Genomic DNA, 9,640 nt, shown 5'->3' with positions numbered 1-9,640 from the left:
TTATGTGAGACCAAGTCTCATGTCTAATGGCCCTATCATTACTGGAGAGTGTAAACAGGAGAAAACACGACGTACAGACTTGGGATTAGTCCTGGAGCAAGTGTTTGTTGTGGTTTTCAAAACCGCAGGTTCATGTGTGTGCTTTATGTGTGTCTGTGCAAGTGAGTGCCATCTCTGGTAGCCATGCTTCTTCCAACGGTGTAAATGCATTTAATGTGTGCCCCGGCTAGAATCAAAGCGACTCAGAGCACATGATCGCAGGTGTTCACACTGGCCTTGTAAAAACTTACATTACAGTTATTACGGACAAATGACAACATATATCATCAATCACCCATCACAAAACATATTTAGACTGAAGGGAGAAAGCATTACAAGCGGTAATATGAAAATACCTCACTTCTCTGCAAATGACAGAACAGTTATTTTTGAGTAGAGGTTACAGCAGATGTACTTACAGCTTACACATGTTGCTACATCAGCACAGTAAGACTCAGTGCAGTGGAATGTGAGCAAGTAAGCATAATATTTAAGATGATGACATAATTTGATTTACAATTGCAATAAAGAAATATTCTCATTCTCAAATACATGTCATTTGTAACCTTGGAAAGTGGCTTTGAAAATGTGATAGTTTGTTCTTTCTAGAGGAGGAAGAAGTACTCAGCTCAAAATCACAAAAGTTACAATGCAGTCCAATCAAAGGAAAATAAAAAAACTGTCAAAATGTTTCAAAACATCCATACAAACCCAATGACCCACTCCTGCAGCAGTATTTATGTCTATTGCTGTAATCCGTATGTTTAGTAGGTTCCAAACAAATCTCATTTCAACAGTAAATTACTAAAACACTACTTTCAGTGGAGCTTTAGAACTATGAGTAGGCAATAGGGGAGCATGGATATATTAAAATATGGGTCAACAGTACAAGTTTCTCTGGATGTTTTGATATATTATGACACATCTTTTAGTGTCTTTGGCACTTATGGGACACTTTTCAACCCTACAGACAAGTACTGGTTACTTGAGTAATCCTTTAAGATTTAACCAGTAGCACAAAACAATAACATGTGACAGTTTCAATAGCAGTATTTCAATTCAGGTTGCAAGTAACAATTATTTTCCTTATTGATACATCTCCTTTTTTTCTTGATGAACTGTCTTGTATATAATAAATGAAAATCATGAAAAAGTTAGAATTTCCAACAGCCCCAAAAAATGTATGTGAATGCACAGTCATTGAAAAAACTATTAGACCACCCTTGTTTTCTTCAATTTCTTGTTCATTTTGATGCCTGGTACAACTAAAGGTACATTTGTTTGGACAAATATAATGATTACAAAAATAGAGCTCATAAGAGTTTAATTTAAGAGGTGATACCGAGCCATTTTCCATGGTTTTCCTGATAATGATTTTGGTTATTAGCATTGAACCAACACCACCTTCCTCAGTCACTCCAAAACCTCCCCCTTCTCACCAGTGGTGTATTTAACTATGTACATGTCTGGACTGTGACAGATGTGCCAGTTTACGCTGATTGTCAAACTTCATTATAGTCATGCAAAAGGGTCTCACACAAAAATTCACTTGGTGCTTTGAGTCTGCTTTGTATTTTTAGGGGGGAAAAACATGTTTCAAATATCTGCTCTGAACATACAGAAACCTGGAAACTAATCTTTCTTGATTGATCTTTAAAGTGGAGCACCCACTACTGAGACAAGTGCTTAACAGGTTAATTCAAGTGCATTTCAAGTGCTTCAAAGTACTTTCAAAGCTTTTTCAGCTCAACAATTTTTCGTTGTCATCTCATCTAATAACGAATGTCTTCATCTTCTCTGTATGGACTCTTTTTGCTTTGGTTTGCTTGCATGTCTAGACAGAATGCATTTTGCGGGGCTTTGAGTCGGCTGTCTATTGTCTACCTGTGTACCTGGGGATGGTTGGATGGCTTCACCACATCACAGGGCTTTGTCTGCCTCAGTTTGTTCTCTCATCAGAGACCAGACATAATTGCCTTTCAACTCCCGTTGCCCTCTCTTCTCCTCGCTAATGCCTCGTGCGGGGGAGATGGAACGTCTCTGCTTATATGTGGAGGATAGAGCTACGCTGGTCACCTGCTAACTGAGCGTGTGCAGAGGGGTTAGGAAAGGGGAGGGAGGGGTTAGTGGCCCACTTAAACCCGATACCTGAAATTCAACCTCAGGACATGGAACAGGACAGGTGTCTTGTTCCGACTATGGCCAAAGTAATGGACGTGTGTGTGTGTGTGTGTGTGTGTGTGTGTTTGTGTGTGTTATAGGGCCTGGTGTGGGGGGGTTACAAAATCCTTGTTAACATTAGGAAGGAGCTGATGGAACTTACCATGTCTCACTCTTTCCCCCGACCTCTTACCCTTATCTGACCTTTATGCAAATGTGTGTGTGTGTTTGTCTCTGTGTGTCAGTGAGTGTGTAAAGCTGGAGGTGCATGCATTTGTGGTGGCGTCAAGGTCAAGACAATAAGGAAAGCTATCTTTAAAATGAAGCAGACTGCCACACTGTAATGTCTAAAGCAGGATGCTTTTCGTGCTTGGAAGGTCTGGGAGCATTTTGGTCAAATACCCCTTGAGCCTCCACTCACACACGCACACCTGGCCTCCATTTTACCTCCTGCCTGACACAATCCTGCACATCATGGCAGCCGCTTCATAGTTGTATCCCCTACAGAGGATTCCTCAAATGAGCTTTGCCATGAAGCACAATGGCATGGCTCAAACTAGACAAACATAACACTGGATACGTTTGTGCACAACTATTCGATAAATTGATTAGGCGCTCAACAGAAACCAGAGAAGAAATAATTCCATTGCTGATATTAAACACAGTTGGGAATCATGTATTCATTTTACAAAGGGCTGACATTTCTGGTGAAGTGAGCTGATATCCAGGACAATCAGGACCCTTTTCTGTGTGTTTTGCATTGTTTACAGTCTGATGAGCAGGAATGGAGTTTGAGTTGAGAGAAAACATCTAGGACCTGATTAGCTGAGTAAGCTAAGCTCATGAAAAGCTAAATTGTCATCAAACAATAACTGATGGGTTCTGAGATTTGATTTCGGCCAATGCGTTCCACACTTTTTTGTCCTCCACATGGACTGTTTACATGCAGTCGACAAAAGTCTACTCAAACATGATCATCATCATGGGCAATACAACTCTGACTATAAATGAAAGCCAGAATGCTTCAGATGCCAAAACATGATGTTGTTGCCTATGCAGACTCTATTATAGACTCTGAATTATCTAAGTGGCAGCCATCATAAAAGCAAATTCTGTAAATTCTTTGCAATTCTGATTCCTTTCTTATCTCTTGTAGCACTGGATACACTGGTCCATCCTTTACGAGACAATTGTGTCCCACAATTCTTTGACGTCAACGGAAAATGTCATGGAGGTCAAGGAAAGATGTGAAGGAAAATTCAGGAGGAGACTTAAGCAAAGACAACCTGTTGTGCCGAAAGAATCTGACCCCATGACTTTTTCCATCAAGGTCAAGGAAACGTGGTTAGAAAAAGCCACGTGACATATTTTTATGGAACTACAGTCCGTGTTTGTGGCATGGCTGAAAACAAATATTAATAGGTTTTAACTGCCTGTTTTTTCAAATGATAACAGGCTTACAGTCCTGTACACTTGTACAATTCATTTGGTATACAGCAAGTAGAGAGCTTTAAAAGAGTTTAAAAAGAGCTTTACAGACTCAACAAACTCCTCTCAGATACAGACGTGTCTGCCTCAAACTTGTCCCGCCTTCTAATGAGCCAGCATTTGATTCGTTCTGGCATTCATCCCACCTTTAATGATGACCACTGATTGGTCACAGACCTGCTCTGCTTTCAACCTCCTGCCTTGTGAAATAAACAAGAAAGCCACGAGAATCATCAATCATCAAAGATAATTATCTCTCTTTCTCCTTCTCCCCTTTTTTCTCTCCCTCTACCCCTTCCCCTGTCCACCCCCAAAAACCCTCCCCCTTTCTCAATCATGCTGTATACCTTTATTTAGTCTCTCTTTAGATACGTACATGTCTGGACTGTGACAGATGTGCCAGTTTATACTGAATGTCAAACGTCATTATGCTCGTATAAAAGGTGCTCACTTCAGGCTGTTAAATGTAATGTGGCAAATTATTGTCGGACATTTGACTACAATTGATTTGAGTGTAGATTTACAACAACAAAAGTGCCAAGGACAAGTCATCACAGTTATGTATGCCTTCAATTAAAGCTCCAGCAACAACAAAATCAGAACAAAGAACCTTAAATGTGTCTTACAATTCAACCCCACAAAACTAGGAATCATCTGTATTATGAGAGTTACTATGAATTTAAAGGTATCGATTTATGTAATTTCGGTAATATACAAGTGAGAAGGTGAATGCAAATTATGTGACAAGCATTTTCTCTTCTCCTCTTCCCCTCTTTTTGCCTTTAATTCTTTCAGAGAGGTGGATGGAACGAACTATAATCATTAATTTATCCATCCGCTCGCTTTCTCTGAAACCAGAACTAATCCACCTGTTGCATTATTCACCCGGAACCAACACTCACAGTCCCGACATCAATATTTCAGTGTAGACCATGCACCTCCACTGGACAGCATGATGAAAAAGATGTGGCTGTTGGTATGGTGCATGGTGCATGGTGGAATAAAATATAGGCAAAAGGAGTTTAGCAAAATTAAGAAATTGAAGACACCCACAGTCACTTTACTTTGAGTCCCCCCATTTAACATTCATGTGCATTGTATAAACAGTGTTAAATGCTTTAAAATGTGATTTTATTACTACAGTTGTACCTAAACAAAGGAGGTTTTCAGCTCTTTATTTGTTCGTTCAGCAGCACAATTGGATTCAACATTTTTGTTTAAATGCTCTTAGCAATAAAATACAAAGCAATTCTTTGTAGCATCCTAGCTGTGTCTACATTATGAGTTAACGCACTGAAGTCAGAAGAACAAATTAGCAACTCTGGAAATGGGACCATACAAGGAGCACATAAAGAAGAGCAATAGACAGTGAAGAAAGCTGGAGACGATGAGGATCATGCATGTACACCGTAAAAAAAAATGCTTGTAGAAATTACAGTAAAACACTGTCAAATTGCATCAGAAAGAGGGCATAAAATAAAAAATTGAATATCAGTGTAGTAGACGCTTTCAATTTCCGTAAGTCAAGGAATTGTACAAAATAGAAAATACCATAATGTCATAAGGACACAAAAACCCTAAAAATAAAGGGACTATTCAGTCAAAATTACAGTTTTTGATAAAATTTACATTTAAATATAGAGCAGAAAACCCACACACTGTATTTTTTACGGTGAAGTTCTGGCAACCACAGCTGCTGATATTTTAACGTAATTTTTTTTTACAGTGTATCTGATCACTCCAGGTCAGTGAGTTCATTGCATTGATAGTGTGTAAGTTAACAGCCAGCCAAGTGAAAAGTAATTTGTTATGGTAAATGTATGTGGAGAACTGACATTCCAGTGGCAGTTGTGTTTAAAATTTCAGCTTTTCAGTCTCCTGCTTGGGCTACACTTCATATACTTAAAAATAAATATGAAAGCTATCTCAGCTCATAGAAGCACTATTAGAAGAAGCTGTCTGTGGTGCATTGGGCAACAGTTCAAGTTTACATTTCAAAATGTGAACGTACTCATAGAAGCAGCAGCATCTGATACGCTGATATAGTTGACAAATTAAGTATGAAAGTGGCTGCAGACGGATCTGATAAAGTTTTTGTGATGTCAGACTTTGAATTGGTCCGATGAAGAGTCCACTCTCTGCCTAATCATAACAGTTACTGCTTCTTCACTTGAGCTATTAGAGACCAGCACCAGTTACATCTATTCATAATTCTATGACTGCTTTGTTGGCACTGTGTTTCCCCGGACAGTAATTTGTTATCCTGAACCACATCCAGAATTAGTGATGATCATTTATTCTGAGTTTATAGAGCCGACACACAAAAGAAGTAATAAATACTTCCGCTTGAGGAGGTCCACGGCCATTAATAAAATCAACACCTGCTGCACACACTTCCTATGTGCTTTGTGACGTCTATGTTTCTGACTGTTGTTTGTTTGACTGTATAGCTCGTTATGGCTCGGTACAGTTGGTGTATGGATTTATCTGTAAGGCAGATGTCAGAGGGTTATGTCTGTTTCACAGATGGGAGGAACGGTGTCTAAAAACCAAAATATGGCAGCACTTTCCTTCAAATGTATAATTAGCTCCGTTATGACTTCATATTGAGTCATAATTTTCTGCATGGCCCTATGAAATAAACTATTCCTTCTCACTGTCTGGCAGTTGTGGATAAAGAAGAACAGCAGGCCTGCAAAAGACCACTCTCTATACTGTGTTGTTTGTTTCCATTGGGAATGATCCTCAAGTCCTCTGACCTACAGGTGAATTCATATGGGCCTCAGATAGAGTCTAATCTGAGCCTAATTGACTGGGCCAAGTAGTGATGTAATCAGAATCCAGTCTGATCGCCATTGCTTTGCAATGCTCGGTGTAAATTATACTTGATAAAAACTTGATATATGATCATGCTGTTTTCTGTCTCTACATATAAAAACATGAACTAGTTATCTTTATTTGGTAATCTTGAAATTCAAAGTAAAATGGATTATCTGATCTGAACATGGGATTTTCAAGTCTGGATCATTCCAATCCGGATTAAACTTTTCAAACGACTGAGCCCTGGTTGTGATATCCTTATGCAATAAATCATCTGAATCAGCCCTGTGAAATAGAAATGCTCACCGCGCAAGAAAATACCCACATGTGGCTCATATGACGTTGCATAATTTAATTTCTAACCAGTAAAACATTTCTGTGATGGCAGAAACCAGATTCAAGACTCCAATATGTGACGAGCGACGCTAATCACGTGAGGACAGTGATGCCTGTATGCGTCATTTGTAGCTTTAGGAGAGACGTGTTCGTGATTATAAACCTGGCTTTTTTTAGAAAATCAGCATGAGGAGACCATCAGTAATACTGTGGCTTGTGAATCATAAAATACTCTTAAAACAAAACACCCATCTTATTGTTCTATGTCACCGTCTAAGAACATCTTTGTTTATGCGATGAGAAGGTCGTGTCTTTTTGCTCCGAAGTCTGGCAAACGTTCTGAGGCGGCCTGAGAAAGAGGTGTTTACTCGTGTTTCTCTTACTGCTGCAGTTAACACGCTGATCTGTGTTTGTTTCCGTTTCAAGTGCATGTAGTACATTCCAATGGAATGACAGAAATAATGCACTCGGTGGGAAGGAGCGACAACACTGAGCTTTAAAAGGATTGTTTTTCAAAATTTATATTCATTACTTGGGATGGGAAAACTTGTTCCAAACAGATCGTAATCAAAGTGCTCTGCGTTATTAAGATTGTCACTGATGTTTTGCATTCACTGACAATTATCTATTCAGCAGCTTGACCGTAACTGTAATGTATCTGTACGTTATCGCAAGACCTCCTTTTTGTCTATAAGTGCTTTAATGTGTCTGTAATTAAAGTTAACTGCCACGGCCATTTCTGCAGAGCTGGTTTTGAAGACCATAATGCTTTCAAAGCCACCAGCTCAACCGCAATGAAACAATTAGAATCACTGAGCTGAACTGCTGGTCCCTAATGGCGTTCTCCTCCAAGGCATGAGCAATCAAGACTTATCCAAGGCATGACCAGCAGAGCCAGAGGGAACCCTGTGTCAGCTCATCTGGGCTGGAATCCGCAAAGCTGCTCACATTCACTGATCTGAGGTCGGCGTAGCTCTTTGGGAATAAATAAGATCATAGCCGTTTGCTTTGGGTGCTGACCCCAGATCAGCACTTCCACTCTGCTTGACTTTGAAGTTTGGCCTCAGATTGCAACGGCAGTTTAAGCCAAAACCACGAGACAATGAGACTGACTCATTTCTTTCCGACGAGGGGGAAAAAAGATTTTTAAGAAATGTGGCCACATCTAAAAAATTTTTAGATATTCATCATTAGAGAGGCGCTTCTTTTATGGCATGATCTAAATGTGCGAGACAGACAACTGTAGCTATGTATTAGTAGCATCGTAATTATAGTAAGTCAGTTTTTCTTTAACGTTAAGTTTAAATTTTGAGTCAATGCCAATTTTGTCAATTTTGAGTTCCCTCTGGTAGAAAATAAACTGTCCTAAAATTATGTAAATAAATTCTGAGCTGCGTGTAAGTTATTGTAAAGCAAACAACATTTGAATTACAATCCTTTCCAGAGAGGGAAGCCCCTCAAGCCTTCTTAAGTAGTTCAGGAGAAAAAAGACGAATATGCGGTGCTTCACTGCATCCAACAAATTGTTTTCTGGTGTGACGAAAAAAATGTTTTCCCTCACGGACGACTGACTCCCAACATCTGAGTCTGGTTAGGACTGTTGCACAGAACAACAAGACTGCAGGGTGAGGCAATGAAGAGATCAGTCAGCAATTGATCAGCAACTGATAATTAGTTCAATGGTGGTTCGTGCTTACTATTACAACACAACAATGATTGAACTGTTTGAAAATTTCACTGCAATAAAGAATGGTCAGACACATACTCTGTGTATTTCCCGTTGTGTTGGTCCATGCTTGTGGGTGTGTGTTGTGTGTGTTGTCATTCTACAGCCACAGAGCCACTGACCAGATGTTTTTCTTTCTTTCACTCTATCTCTTGGCATTTTTTTGTCTCTTCTTCTCACTGCTTTGTTCTTTCCGTGAGAATTTCCTTTTTTTTTTATTGCTTCTTAAGTTCCCATTCATTCATTCAGACTTAAGAGTTATTCATAAAGTGACACTTGATTGCAGCAGCTTCACCATCACTAGGGGACGCTAGGGAATGACAAAATGCCAGCTATGTTAGAATTAATAAACATTACATAAATGCAGACAGTAGCAGTGTTTACCCAGGAGCTTATTCATATTTGGTTATCAACCTGTCAGGAATTAGTACCAATTAAGATACCCATCGGTATCCCCAAGAATCACTGAAAAATATAAAATTGCTTATAAAATTTGACCAAAATTAGTCAGTGACATTCAAGACTGGTGGCGGCAACTAATGAGTAATTTCAATATTTATTAATCTGTTGATTATTTTATCAACTTGCCCTTTTGTCCATAAAATGCAAGAAAAACCTTGATTATCTAAAGAGTTGCTGATTTGTCTTCTCTTAAGTCTATGAACTTAATTAATCCACTCCACAAGACTTACAATGAATTAAAGGTTGTGAAACCAAAAATCTGAGGTTAGAGGTTTGTTACTTAGCTCTGTGATCAATAAGTCAATGCACACTTCTTTACAAAAATAAAAAAAAGCCTTTAAAAAATTGGCTTAGCACTTACCTGTTAAACTCCAATGGACTAGCAATAGTTGTCTCTATGAATGAACACATGTTTATCATTTCAGTGCAATAAGGTTATCTGGACCAGATGCAGCACTAGTGGGGTTAGTTTTTATACCCGAGTCACAGTGGATCAGCACTTTTTGTTCAGATACAATCATGTCTGAACATGTCTGCTTTAGACAATCCTTTTCCAGCACACACAATCCAAAAAAATGTCAAAAAGCTTGGCAAGACACTACGGAAAGT

The sequence above is a fragment of the Centropristis striata genome, chromosome 19 (genome assembly GCF_030273125.1).
Source record: "Centropristis striata isolate RG_2023a ecotype Rhode Island chromosome 19, C.striata_1.0, whole genome shotgun sequence".
Classification (NCBI taxonomy): domain Eukaryota; kingdom Metazoa; phylum Chordata; class Actinopteri; order Perciformes; family Serranidae; genus Centropristis; species Centropristis striata.
This window is presented reverse-complemented; position numbering follows the sequence as displayed.